The sequence below is a fragment of the Pithys albifrons genome, chromosome 1 (genome assembly GCF_047495875.1).
Source record: "Pithys albifrons albifrons isolate INPA30051 chromosome 1, PitAlb_v1, whole genome shotgun sequence".
Classification (NCBI taxonomy): domain Eukaryota; kingdom Metazoa; phylum Chordata; class Aves; order Passeriformes; family Thamnophilidae; genus Pithys; species Pithys albifrons.
Window position 1 is genome coordinate 25,435,905 of NC_092458.1, and position 13,976 is coordinate 25,449,880.

General features: G+C 41.8%; 2 protein-coding genes across 7 annotated transcripts in view; one reads left to right on the top strand and one right to left on the bottom strand.

Moving 5' to 3' along the window:
- Positions 1–13,976, bottom strand: part of GABRB3 (gamma-aminobutyric acid type A receptor subunit beta3) — a 211,302-nt gene that overhangs the window by 175,351 nt on the left and 21,975 nt on the right. The window lies entirely within an intron of this gene.
- Positions 1–13,976, top strand: part of GABRA5 (gamma-aminobutyric acid type A receptor subunit alpha5) — a 58,738-nt gene that overhangs the window by 14,852 nt on the left and 29,910 nt on the right. The window lies entirely within an intron of this gene.

The window sequence follows — 13,976 nt, forward strand, 5'->3', positions numbered from 1 at the left end:
TTCCAGCTTTAGCACTTGTCAGGACATATGTTTTCATGATACACGTGTTTACTTATAAAGAAAAATGTACTCTGCACATATTGCATTTGATGATATGTTGTCTAGGTCAGGATGTATGTTGCTAGGGAAATCTGATAAGTGGGCTTCTATGTACGTGCAGAATTAAAACCCTTCTGCATGAATATAGGAAGTCAACATGCCCTTTGACAGATTTCATAAGCAACAATATTCTCTGCGGAGAATGACTTAATAATTCTGGTTGTCTTTCACATGGGAGGACCTGCCAGTTTTCTTTTGCTAATGTCATTTACGAATGATACGCTGCTGAATGGAAAGTTGCAAATTCTGTTTCTGCCCCTAGAGGGGAGTATTGTCCGTAGCTTCACTTTAATTTTTTTTTTAAGGACATTGGTACAACTAGAAAATACACTTCATATTTCACTAATATGTATAGAAAATGTTTTTGTAAATGGTGGAAAAATAGATTATTTCCCTTTAAAACTTAATTTAGTTTCTCTTATCTGATAAATAAAAGCATAAAGTAAAAAGCATAAAGTTTGTTAATTCCATGAAACTATTCTGAAAATTTGGAACAGTGATTTAAGCAACCCTTTTAGGCTAAGAGGAGAACCATCGTGTTTCAGTGAGCTGCATTTTTTTTTGTTCAGTGCAAATCGGCAATTGGAATTCTGTAAAAGCAGAAGCTTTGATAAACTTTGCTGCAGAATGCCAGAAAAAATGCTGCAAAGAAGCCAAAAATTGTATGAAGTAGAGCATGCTCACTAGAGCTAAACTTCTTGATCATGAATTAACTTTTCACTGGTAGCTCATAGGCATTTTTTAATGATTTTCTATCAGCTTGTAGATATTGAAAATGTTTCTTGTGCCATCCTTAGAGCCCCGTTTTTACTATCAATTTGAAAGAACCCCAAACCCCTTCTGCTACCACTGGGACTTCCTCACATCTGATATAATCTGGGATTTTAAACAGGACATGGTTTTATATCTAAATAGAGTACAAACAGATTTTCCCATGTTATTATGGCAACTGAATATTGTCAGAGATCCTGAGAGGGTTTAAAGTTAAATCTGGCCCAGTAATTTGTATAGGAATAATTTATCAAATGGAGAATGAAGACTTTTTTCAGTATGGTGTTAAAAAACTTCAAAATTTTTAGTACGGCACTGAAATACAGTTATTTTCACTGCTTCCAGAAGATATTTACAATTCAGCAATGTGTTGGATGGTTATCCACTTGATGGCAGCATAACCAAGCTGTTTGCTCTGCTGTAGTGCATACACGGGTTTATACGGGCTGAAAATATTCTTACATCAGCACTGAGAGTTAAAATTGTGTGTGCAAGTGTACACATGTCCTGGACACATGTCAGCACAAAGTTGGCTTTTCCATGATGGACTTGGATTAGCAAACTAACCATTTTATGCTATTGTAGAGCTGGAGAGCTATTGACCATAAAACCAGTTGACCAGAGGATATGATGCTGCTTTCAGGATGTCCACTGGGAAAGCCAGATTTTGTTTGCTTGGGGTTTTTGTTGTTGTTTGTTTTTGGTTTTGTTTTTAAGAAAAAATATTCTATGAAAGATGTTTGGGTTCTTAAGCTCTGACTTTGCCAGAAGGCAGCATTCCCCAGATGTTGGTTTGCCTGTGTGCCTTGAGTGAAAAGTGACCAGAAAATACGATCCTGAGATTAGCTCACGGTTAAAACTTGGTGGTGATAACACCAAGGTCACAGATTAAATCCCCCTCCTCTATGTGCCATTCACTTCAGAGATGGACTCGATGGTCCTTGGGGTTCCCTTCCAACTCAGAATATTCTGTGATTCTGTAAATCTATGCTTTAAAATGAACCCTTAGTTTTCCATTGGCCAGCCATCTCAATAGAAACATTTCTGTTCAATATGAATGTATTTTTCTTATTTCAAAGGGAAGATTAAATTTACACATCCATTTATATTTACAGATGGGGATCTGTCAATGCTTTTTAGACATTGTATAAATATTACAAAACTAATTAGGAGCTATGAAACCATACAAATATGCATTTCCTTTCCCTGTGTTAGACTTGCTGCATTTTTTTTTCATATTCAAGCTTCAAAGTGCCTGAAGCTGGGAAAAAAATTTCTTCACATTGGGCTGAATCTTGCAGACTGATGAAAAACTGCCATGGTGGCAAGGACTCTCAGCTGCTTTTCATCAATTCAGATTTTGACAGAGCAATAGAAAAAAAGGGATATATGAAATGAAGGGCCCTTCCCTGAGGACAGCAGCGGGATTCTTGTTTTAACACCAAGCCTATTGGTCCCTATCTCTCTGTTTTGGCTATATGTTGCCCCTTTTATCAAAAGTTGTCCTTCAAGGAAGCAAGATTTGTTGTTTTGAAAAATCCAGGGCTAGATTTACCCACAGGGAGAGAAAGGCATCAGAGAAGACTGTAGTGTAATACATTCAAAATGGATAATTATGATCTGACTAAATATAGTCCCTCTGTAGAGTGTGTGACAGTGGCCTATTCTGCTGGTAATAAAGTGGGCACAGCCCTGCAGAGATCTCCATCACAGAGATGGGAACTCACACAGCAAGGGTAGAATTGATTAAAAGACAAAACCCAAACCAGAACCAGCCTGGCCTTGGATGAGGGGAATGCTTACTTGGATTTGGAGGGGTTAAAAAAGGTATAACTTTAGTTCCAGATCTGTGCTGAGCTCAGAGGCAAACCCAACTTTTCTTTGGGGTTAGCTGGTACAATTTCTGCCAGATTCCTTTGTGCTCCCCTGTGCTTCATAAGGATGGATCAGAAGGGTCAACCTGATGTGTGTGTGCATGGATGGGGTGACTGAAGAGTAACTGGAGAAAAGCAGTGCCCTGACTGGTGTCCTGCATGCACCCCCAGAAAAGCACAGCTTCCTTTATGTCTTTGCCCAATCTGCAGCCAGGTCTCACCTTCCAAACCATGGGGGCTTTGGAGTTACCTGGTAGATGCTGAAGAATTATTTTGTCTCTGCTATCTTTTTTTATTATCAGGAGGATAAAATTACAGTGGATTTTCACTTAGACCATAATTAAAATCTTTGTCTGCGTAATTGGAAATACCATCCCCTGAAGGACATCTCTGTTTGTGCAAAGCATCCAACTGCCAATGAGTAATCTAGAACATGCTGTGGTGGAGGGCACCGGACAGGATGGATGGTATTCACCTCAGCTAATTCTATTCATCTGTAACCTTGATGGCTGCAGCCGAGCTACTTAACTCAGACTTGCTCCCAGTACAGAAGAGTGACCTTCTTAAGGACTTAGGTGTCTCCATCATCTGCTGCTCCAGATGGATCCCTGAAAATGTATGGGGCCTGATGGGATTCATCCCAGAATCCTCAAAGAGCTACCTCATGTCATTGCAAAACTTCTCTTGATGAATTTTGAGGGGTCTTGGAAATCCACAGAAGTCCCAGCTGAGTGGAAGCTGGCAGATGTTTTCCCAGTTTTCAAGAAGGGCAAGAAGGAAGACCCTGCAAACTGTGGGCCTGTCAGTCTAATTCCAGTGTCTGGTAAAGTCATGGAGAAGATTTAAAAACACCTGAAAGACAGTGCAGACTTTGGTCACAGCCAACACAGCTTCCTGAGAGGGATGGCCTGCTTATCAAATCTGATTTTAATTTATTACAGGGTAACCCATCTAGCTGGTCAAGAGAAGCCAGTTGATGTAATCTTTTTGGATTTTAGTAAAGCTTTTGATACTGTCTCTCACAGGATTCTTCTGGACAAACACACAGCCGGATAAACACATCATGTGGTGTGTGAGCAATTGGCTCACAGGTTGAGCACAGAGGGTAATGGTGAATGGGTTGACATCAGACTGGTGACCTCTCACTAGTGGGATTCCTCAGAGCTCCATCTTCAACATCTCCATAAATGATTTGAACACAGGACTGGAAGGGATACTAAGGAACTTTGCAAATGACACAAATCTGGGAGGAGCTCTTGACCCCCTGGAAGGCAGGGAGGCCCTGCAGAAAGACTTTGACAAATTAGAGGATAGGCAATCACCAACCATATGAAGTTCAAGGGAAAGTGCTGGATTCTGCACCTGGGATGGGGCAATCTTGGCTGTTTGTACAGACTGGGGAATGAGATGCTGGAAAGCAGTGATACGGAAAGGGATCTGCTGGGGGGGTTGGGGGGTAGGGGGTGCTCCTGGTCAATGACAAGTTGAAGGTGAGTCAGCAGTGCCCTGGCAGCCAGGAGGGCTGAGGGGCATCAGGCACAGCATCACCAGCTGGTCAAGGGAGGGGCCTGTCCTGCTCTGTTCTGCACTGGGGTGGCCTCGCCTTGAATATTGTGTGCACTTTTGGGCACCACAATGTAAGAAAGACACTAAGCTCTTAGAGAGCATCCAAAGGAGGCGGAAGGGGTAAGCTGTATAAGGAGTGTCTGAGGTCACTTGGTCTGTTGAGCTTGGAGAAGGGGAGACTGAGGGGTGAGGAGGGGCAGGCACTGATCTCTTGTCTGTGGTGACCAGTGACAGGACCTGAGAGAATGGTCTGAAGTTGTGCTTGGGGACATTTAGATTGGATATTAGGAAAAAGTTCTTCACTCAGAGGGTGGTTGGGCACTGGAACAGACTCCCCAGGGAAGTGGTCACAGCACTAAGCCTGACAGAGCTCAAAAAGTGTTTGGATGATACTCTCATGTCATGGCATGACTCTTGGGATGGACCTGAGCAGAGCCAGGAGCTGGATTCAATGATCCTTGTGGGTCCCTTCCAAGTCAGCATATTCAGTGATTATTTCAGATATCTAATTCAATATGAAAGTTGCTTATTTCTCTCCACTCACACTTTAGGGGTCCCTGTTTTTTTCCACAGTGACAGAAAAAGGAGCATAGTGCAACTGACGTCTGTGTTTAGTCACATGAGTCCCATCTTACTTAGTTATTTCCATTGGTATTTCCTGTCTTTATACTCAAGTAGCCTGGAAATGGGTAGTTTGTCAGCAACCTAAAGCTATGTGGTATTCTGGCCAGCAGCTGGTCCTGTAGTTGTTTTGTGGGGAACTTGTCCAATTTCTTCTTCATGCAACATAAAGCCCAAGGTTGTGCAAGTGTAGCATGTCTGAATGCACATAGGTTTGGTTCAGTCCTCCACGTTTTTCTAGGTGTGTGTAGGAGGGAGTATAGTGCAACTTAAGGAGGAACTCAAGAAACAAATATTCCTAGGAGGTTAAGGCACTCCTTCTCTGAGGTTGCACTGTAGCAAACAGGTGCTTATGCTGCAGCCGCTGCTAGCACTGGTGGTGGTATAAATAGTAAACAGATGGTAAATTGAGGCATGTTTAATGACTAAGATATTGAACAGCTGAGGGATCAGAGGGCTCTTTCCCTGGAGCAGTGAACACCCAGAGTCTGCCCCTTCACCCGGCCCTTCATGTCATGAAGGTTACACAAAAGACAGGAGATCCTGGTAAGGAGTGACCTTGGAGGTGGACATAGAAATGTGAGGTAAGAGGAGGCTATGGTTAAATGCGAATGGTGGAGAGGAAACTGTGGTGATATATTTTTGAGCTCTAGATCATTCATCTGAACTGTGGAAAATAACCAAGGGTATCAGCTCTGGGTTGTCAGATCATAATCCTTCCTACCTACCCTGCCATATCTGTGTATCCCAGTCATGATATGAGAGAGCCCAAATGGGGTTGTACTGCCCATCTAGTGTCTTCCCCTACAAGCACTCCTCCTTACTTTCTAAATCCAGCTCATTTTTCTCTGTAACAATTGCTTCATGTAGTTTTGTGCCTGGCTATAGAAATATAAAGGGTGTGTAAACTGGAAGGAAGGAATAGGATGTCTGTGCAGCCAGGTAGCCTTCATCCATGGGAGAATGTGTGCCACACTGACAGGCAGAAATGGAAAAACAAAAGCCTTTTTGGCCAGTCAGAAAATCCGTGCTAACCAAATCGTCCAGCAGGTGGTATCAAAATTAGAGAATGAGTGCACTGTGTCCATCATAGTGCACAGCCTTCATAGCCTAGGGTCCTTTCTGTGCTCCCTTTTTTCTCCCATGCTTGGGTTTTCTTCCACTGAGAGCAAGAATTGGATGTGTGGTTGGGTGGCACCAGGTATTGCTGCACCAGCTGGTTCTGCTGGTAAGTAGGACTAGCCTCTCTTGAGAGCCAAAAAGAAGCTCATAGTGCAGTCTTACACGGTACTTCAAGAACAATTGTATTTATTGCAATTAGCACATTGTTGAAAATGCCATCACAGCGCCATGCTGATAAGGAAATTGTAATCAAAAGGTGTAGCATGTGCAGACTTGGGGAATGTGTGGCATGGCATGATAAAGTGTGGGCTGGTTGAGATGTTGTTTCCCATTTTACCTGCATTGACAACTGCATCAGCTTCTCAGCATTGGTAGTGCTAGTTAGAATTTTGGGGTTTAATTTAAAAGTTCAGTATAAATGGGAGATTCTGCAGAGGAGAGACTTGAAAGCCTTCCTCACTGTGTGCCAAAAGAGAGTTCATCATGGATGAAGGACCATCAAGGAGAGAAACTTGGAGAGGTTTTCAAGTGAAACTTTCAAGTAAATATGTGTGATACTGTGCTAGTGCATATTGAAGAAGTACTGTAGAATGAAAGGTATTACCTCTATTATAAATTTCTATTTTGTGATTCTCTCTTTAATTGCCTAAATTTATATTTTTTTTTTTGTATCTTATTGGTTATTTAATTGTGTTTTTCTGTTTTTCCTGTGTCTAGAGGCTGGACATTCCTCCTGTCCCTGTCTAAGAGTATGCTCCATGTATGCCAAAGTACTCCATGTGTAGGGAGGTCATTCCTAAAGTGGCACAGCTTTGAGATCAATTCTGTCCATCTCATATCATCTCAGGATAACTGAGTCTTCAGCACAATCTAGGCAATTAAAGTCTTGTATTCACACTTCAGCATAAGCTATGCTAAGGATTTTCTTTCCTTAAAATGAGAGTTTTGCTGTCAAGTACACCAGGCATCTGAATTATGTGTTCGCAGCTCCAAAAGTCATTAGTAACTGGAGCTCTTACTCTTCCATAGTCCCTCCCCTGTAGCATTTTAAAGGACATTTTGGTGTCACATAAAGATACCACATCTCAGCATCATAGGAATGTTGGGAAATGGTAGTATTCTTGGTGGAGTGGTTATGAAGAAAAAATCGGCTAAGAATTTCTACAGACCACCTCACTCTGGTCCTAGATTTACTTTCTCCTCTGTTCACATTATATGGTTTATTCCAAGGAAATGAGTGTATGACCAGTGTAAATAGGAAGCAATGGTGAACTTCCTTCAAATATCATGTAGAGGTGTCGAACAAGGCCCTGATTCTGAATTTTGGTGTCTTATAAAACACAGTGATGGTGATTCATGAGCAAAGTAGTGTTTGAGTTACAGAAAATAATCACTTCTCCCACCTTGAGTGAGGCTGCAGACACAGCCAGGGATGAGTTTCAGGGTGACTCTTACAGCCATTCATACCATGAATGCAAATCTATCCACATTCTAAGTCTTCTGTGTGTGCAACCCACTGCCACCATAGTCAACAGTTTGTTGAGACTGTGTGGCAAGTGCTTCAGAACCAAGAAAGGTCTTTACAGGATGAGGATGGTCACCTCACAAACAGGTATAGAGACAGAGCAGAGAGGTATAACTCATTCTTTGCCTCTGTCTTCAACACGGAGGATGAACTAAGGGGTTCTCAATACCCTGAGCTGGAGGACCATGACTGCAGGAATGATCAAGTCCCAACTGACCCTGAAATTGTGCAAGATATGCTGCTTGAGCTGGATCCCTACAAATCTATGGGGCCTGATGGGATTCATCCTAGAATCCTCAAAATGCTATCTCATGTCATTGCAAAACTTCTCTTGATGAGTTTTAAGTGTTCTTAGAAATCAGAGAGATCCCAGCTGACCAGAAGTTGGTGAATATTGTCCAGATTTTCAAGAAGGGCAAGAAGGAGAACACTGGAAATATACAGGCCTATAAGTCTCACTTCAGTGCCTGGTAAAGTTATGGAGAATATTTTGTTCTAGGAGGTATTTAAAAACACCTGCAAGACAATGCAGTCTTTGGTCACAGCCAACACAGCTTCGAGAGAAGGCCTACTTATGAAATCATATTTCCATTTATGACAAGGTAACCCACTTAGCTGATCAAGAGAAGCCAGTTGATGTAATCTTTTTGGATTTCAGTACAGCTTTTGATGATATCTCTCACAGGACTCTTTTGGACAAAATGTCCCACACACAGCTGGACAAACACATCATATGGTGGGTGAGCAATTGGCTCACGGTTGAGCACAGAGGGTAATAGTGAATGGGTTGACATCAGACTAGTGATCTCTCACTAGTGGGATTCCTCAGAGCTCCATCTTAAGCCCTGTGCTCTTCAACATCTTCATAAATGACTTGGACACAGGACTGGAAGGGATACTAAGCGAGTTTGCAGGTGACACAAAACTGAGAGGAGCTGTTGACTCCCCAGGAGGCAGAGAGATCTCAACAAATTAGAGGATGAGCAATCACCAACCATATGAAGTTCAACAAGGGAAAGTGCTGGATTCTGCACCTAAGATGGGGAAACTCTGGGTGTATGTACAGACTGGGGAATGAGATGCTGGAAAGCAGTGCTATGGAAATGGTCCTGGGGGTCCTGGTCAATGGCAGGTTGAAGGTGAGTCAGCAGTGCCCTGGCAGCCAGAAGGGCCAACCGTGTCCTGGGAGTCATCAGGCAAAGCATCACCAGCCAGCTGAGGGAGGGGATTGTCCCACTCTGCTCTGCGCTGGGGCTCTGTGCTGGGACCTGAAACAAGTCTTGCTTTGAAACCCTTTGAAAGAAATAAGAGTTTGGTTATAGAAGGGTTCCAAATACATTATAATGGGAGAATAGGTGAATAGTTCTGCCCTCAGTCAAGGTTAAATGAGGAATTTCAGAAACCTAACCATGTGTTTACTCACAGTTCAAAAAAACCAAACCAAACCATCAGCTCTGTTGCGCTCCTATCTGCATGTGTACCAGTGGGCATACTGGAGATGTCACAAGGGCTCAAGTTGTTCTGCTGAGGCCCTGTTGGAGAAGGTATCCAGGGGAGCTTCTCCTGAAAAGGGTTTGGCTCAACCCTAAAGTCTGCCTTTGTAGGGAGCCAACCAGCCCCTCGGAATGGGATATGGTTTGGCTAAGGCGGGATCCACTTAAGTCTTTTTTTTGGCATGTTGGGGAGATAGATTGAGATAGGTTTAAGATGAGTTTGAAGCAAACATTTTACCTTTTATTAAAGAAAATGATGGCTGGCCTCATGCTGGGAACAGCACTTGGTCTCTCCTGAGCCCTATAGCAGATGCAGTTTGCCGGCACATGTGGGGCCAAAGCACAGGATTAAAATGCTCCCTTTAATCAGGGGTAAGAGCAGTGTGCAGAAATAATAAACGAAGGAGATGGGGCTGGTATGAAGATTAAGGCAAACAGGCAGAAAAGCTTTGTATCTCTCTGGCCACAGTACCTTAGCGTCAACAAAAGTTTCCTTGTGTCCTCTTCATTAGTAACTTTTGTTATTCAATGCTTATCTTGAATTGACTTCTCCCAGGAGCCACCGGTGATTCCGCCTTCCTGCTCCCCTGTCCTTCTAAAGCTCTCTGTTTTAATTTGTTTGCATACCAAAGCTAGTAGCTGATAAGAAAAATGCAAGTTTCTGCAGCTGTCTGTGGGCTCCTCGGGCAGGTGACTGCCCTTACCTCCTGCCTGGTAACTGCAGATAATACTCCATAAAGTGTTTTCTGCACTTCCAGGGTAGGAGAGAGATGATAGTTTTGCTCAGTCCCCCTGCTCTTTTCCCAAAGGTTGGAGCAGATGGTCCTTGCATTGAGGGAATTACAGAAACAGCTGAGAGCTCCGTGCAGTGCCCTAAAACAAGACCTTGCAGGACAGGGTGCTTTGTGTCTTGGGGACTTCTACGGAGGGACTCCCACCTCTCCTTGAAGCACACTCACTGTGAATGCCTGGCTACCTAATATATGCATTTATTTCCTTTCCACATCCTTGACTTTAATACCTCCTTCCTTTCCTTTTTGCTGAAAAGGAACAGTCTCGTGAAAGCATTGTCATGCTTAATTCCCCAGTGGAAATGGTTGAAAGTGACTCTTCTGAAGTGACAAAGTCTTGCTGTTTCAATTTTTATTCTTTTCTTAGAGGGATATTTGCTTATGTGTCTTGAAACAGAACTTCAGTAATCACTTTATATTCTTAAAGTAAAGGCTATACATAATGAAGCTTTGATAAAGCTTTCATGTACAATTATAGATGATAGAGTCAATAATTTGAAGACTTAAGTTGTTTTCTTTTTTTTTTTTTCAGATAGTTTAGGTATGCAATAGCATTTTGTTGGTTGATTAACATTTGGATAGTAGTGTAAGTATTTGGAGCATTATGACAGTGAAATTTTGTCATTAATAAATCAGCAACTATAATCAGGATTTGTTATATTTTTGGGTGAATAGTGGCCCCATTGAAGTCAGGGAGAATTTTACCATTATCTTCAATAAAATCAGAGTTCCATCCTCCTATTGCAAAGGACCTTTAACAGCTGACTGTAATCTTTTCATAAACTCTGTTTGAGTGAAACTAATCTTGTAGGGCTTTTACTAAGACAGAATTATGGTGGAGGAGGAAAGCTTTTAAATGCTCCTATTGAAAAGAACTGCCTTTGAGCAACACTTGTGCTGTGATAGAAAAATCCTGGTTTGGGGACTCTTTGTAGCTCAGATAACTGTGCTGCACTTAGCACAGCAAGATCATTCTGGAGTCACACTATTAAAGGGATTAAGCAAAGGCTGTTTCATATATGCATGACAAGGACTGTTTTCTCTTTAAATAAATGCAAACTAGTGATAATTTTATTACAATCTACTGGGTAAACTACATTATGCAAAGGGTACCTAAGCTTTGTCACAAAGTTAAAAGCCAAAGTGTGCAAATACCACCCCAGGTGATATTTGAAGGAATAGATGCAGATATCAAGTTCTTTGTGAGTCCTAGAACTATGATCCGAATGTAATTTGTACTCTGCACCTAGGAGCAAATCTGTATGCAGTGACCCATGCTTCCTTCTCCCAGAGTGTAAGAGATGGTTGCTGTGCTGCTTTTATTTCATTATGCAATAGAAAATCCAGTCTCTTTGAACGAGGAGTCAGTTTAGTGACTTTTTTTAGGTCCTCACACAGTAATGAAAGCCACCTCCTGCCGTGCACAGAGTACCCTGCAGAAATTCAGAGTGGTGACATATTTTTTGTGTACCAGAACCCACAGTCAGGATTTCTGTCAAAATTTTTGGCACGTTGGTCATTACAAGACAATTCAAAAGCCTTGGGTTGTGCACATTTTGTGAGAGGTATCTAGAAAAGTGTTCACCAAACACTTTAAAATCATTTGAAAGACTCAACTACAAGGTTTTTAATAGCATGTAACAAATAGTATAGCTAGTTCATTTGTTCAAAATGGCCCAACTAGGAGTGGTCCTAGGATAGAGGCACCAGAAAAGGAAAGAGGCATTCAGATATCACTGATAGAGAGCAAAAGGAGTTTTTTCATCCAAAGAATTCATGTCAGTGAAAGGAAAGGCTATACCCATGCACATTCACAGCTACTAAACTTGGTTCTCCCTATCCCCAGTCTAGACCCAGAAGATCACAGCAAGGATCATCCTTTTAAGGGATGTGCCAACTTCTGCTGGATGAGGAATTCAAGTGGGACAGGGGAGTAGCCCTGGCAGCAGAAGGGTCTTTCGGGCTTCTGAGTCAGGTAGTGGCAGCCAGATGCCCTCCAGCCTTACCTGCTACCATTTCGTTTAAGACAGTCAAAAATATTTTCTGGAGGGACTTAATTAAGTTCCACTAGGTCACAGTCTCTGTGCAACTCATCTTCACTTCTCTTCCACATTTACAGTTGATGAATGTCTGCAGCCTTTCTCATTATACACAAGAGTTATTTCCAGAGATGCAAGCAGCAGGATACAGCCCATAAGACAGTCAGACGAAACAGAAAGTCTTATGCATAATTCTGCACTGAATCTTTCTTCACTTCCTGATTGTCTTTGTAAGATGAATATAGGGATCCCCTCCTTGGATGTTTGCAGATGACAAGTATGTACATTAAACTGTTGTCAATCTGCAGCCTTTGAAATTACATGCTTAAACTGTTCATAGACAAAGAGACAGGAGATTGACTGCAGTAAAACCTGTCTGCTTTCATATGGGCTCTTGGAGCAAGGTTTCTGAATTTATTAAGAAAATTAAATTTGCAGTGCTTAGCATGGAAAATACAACAATGCATTGGAGGGATGGTAGTCTTGCTGTCAAGTACCCAATAGAGTGATTTTTATGGAAAGGATGCAAGGTCTGGGCAGGATGCTACTAGAACCAGATTGTTAAATTCATCCTCAAAGCACTATCGGTGACTTGGCTTTGCTGGCTTTAATGCCCAAAGGCAGTCTCCATTGCAGACAACTCCATATTTGAGTGATTTTAAAATTTCTTTTACAAAAATAAAGCCCAAGGACAATTTTTCCTAATGGCAGGTATCTCAAGCCTCAGTAATTTTTTTCCTATATTGTAGCCTTTTGTAGCCTCTGTTCTTACCAAATAGTACATTATCTCTGTTCTGAACTGGGTTTTGTTTGTTTGTTTTATGTGGCATATTATCTTTACATTTTCTATTACTGTGTGTAGTTTGCCTTTTCCTGTTTCCCAGATTATCCTCAGAATATGATTTCTAGCCAGTGATACTCTTACATTTTTATGTGCTTATTTTGCCATTTCCAGCCACTGGTAAAGCTCCAGAATTTCTGTGTGTTGGCAGACAGCAGAGCTGTTTCCCCCGGTTTATTTTCCATGTAGCTGGAGTGCCCCAGCAAGGTATCATTGTGTTGTATTGAATTGGACTGGCTGAATGCTGTGCCATCTGTGCACAGACAATTTGTTACTCTTTACAGTCCCCCTGGATAGAAGTTCTTTTAGCACTTTGGGGTGCTAATAGGAAGAGGTGAGTGGGTATATAGCTGGGGAGTATGACTCTGTGTTGCTGTTGTGATAGGAAAGTGTATTTTTGCCTTCCGGTATTAGGGTGTTGTGGATTTCTTTGCAGACTTTTGCTCCCCAGGCAACAGTTTTCTTAGGAACCAGAATGCCCTCCAGCAGAGCCCTGTGTCACCCCAGCAGCAGGCAGTCTATAAGGCTTTGGGTGTCTCTGGTCTGTTGCCTCTGAGGTGGAATAGCAGCATAAAATGAGAAAGCCCTAAGGATATCCATAATGTAAAATAAGATTTGCATATTCACTGTCCTGAGCAAACTATGTGTATTATGCAAATATCAAAATGGCATGGACAAACCAGATTCTCCTTGTGCTAGAAGTAAGCTTTGGCTCTCTTGATATATTTGATGTATTTGATGCATTTGATATCAATATAACTGATATTGCATTGCTCAGGAATTTCCCTCAGACTTCTTTTAGTGTTCAGCTTGATCAATCATACAGAACAGCCAAGGGACACATCTGTATTTTCCTATGAGTTTCTCCTTCCCTACTTCAAGACCCCTCTTGATCAAGTATTTGCATATAGTGGCAAGGTAGTGTAGGATAGAATTGCTTCCCTAGGCAATATGCTGGGGAAGATGACCCTGTTTTTCCCTAACAAGATGCCCAGGTAATTCACAGTGTGTTGAACTGAAATGGACTACCCCAATACCATGTTATTTCCACAGCAGCTAACTATAGTGCTGTATAAAATGGTGTATATATGTCCTTGATGATACATAGCTTTGTATATAAATACTTATATACACTTTTATTTATAATTATTTTTTACATATTTAAATAGTTACATCTGCACATAAAGTCAACGCTTCTTTATGTGTGTAACTCTATAACCAGGAGTCAAACACC